Below are 705 nucleotides of genomic sequence, written 5' to 3' on the forward strand. Positions count from 1 at the left end.
GGTTAGGTGCATTGGCTGTGCTAAATTCTCCCTCTGTGTACCCAAACAGGCGCCGGAGTGGGCGACTAGGGGATTTTCACAGTAACTTCATTGCAGTGTTCATGTAAGCCTACTTGTGACTAATAAATAACCTTACTTTATTTTAGGCAGCCAACGGGGATGTTGACCTTATATAGTCGATTGTCTATGTCCTTGTTGAGATAATGCGACATGGATAGGTACACTGTTCTGTAGCACTGAGGATGCTGTTGTCAATGCTGATCTGCAGTGGGTTTTAATATCCTCAGAGCTATGGTTGGCACAACACGTTTCTTCAGGCTAGTATTAAGACCAAAGGCTTTTGCTGCCTCCGAGAAAGAGCTTGCAATGAGTTCCAATGCCAGAAGGGTGCAATGATCAGCACACAAATGCTCTATGATAAGCTCTTCCATGGTTTTGGTATGTGTTAGTGGCCGCCACCGGGTAACGAGATTGCTGTCTGTTGGTGAATAGATTTACGTGTCCTCTATCAAACCTCTTGAAGCATCATATTGAAGAAAATACAGAGAAATATGCAGAAAATAGAAGCAGGAGTAGGCCATTTGGCCCTTCGAGCCTGCTCCACCATTTATTATAATCATGGCTGATCATCAATTTCAACATCCTGATCTCACCTTCCCCCTAAATCCCTTGATCCCTTTAGCCCCAAGAGCGATATCTAATTTC

The sequence above is a fragment of the Mustelus asterias genome, chromosome 23, assembly GCF_964213995.1.
Source record: "Mustelus asterias chromosome 23, sMusAst1.hap1.1, whole genome shotgun sequence".
Taxonomy (NCBI): Eukaryota; Metazoa; Chordata; class Chondrichthyes; order Carcharhiniformes; family Triakidae; genus Mustelus; species Mustelus asterias.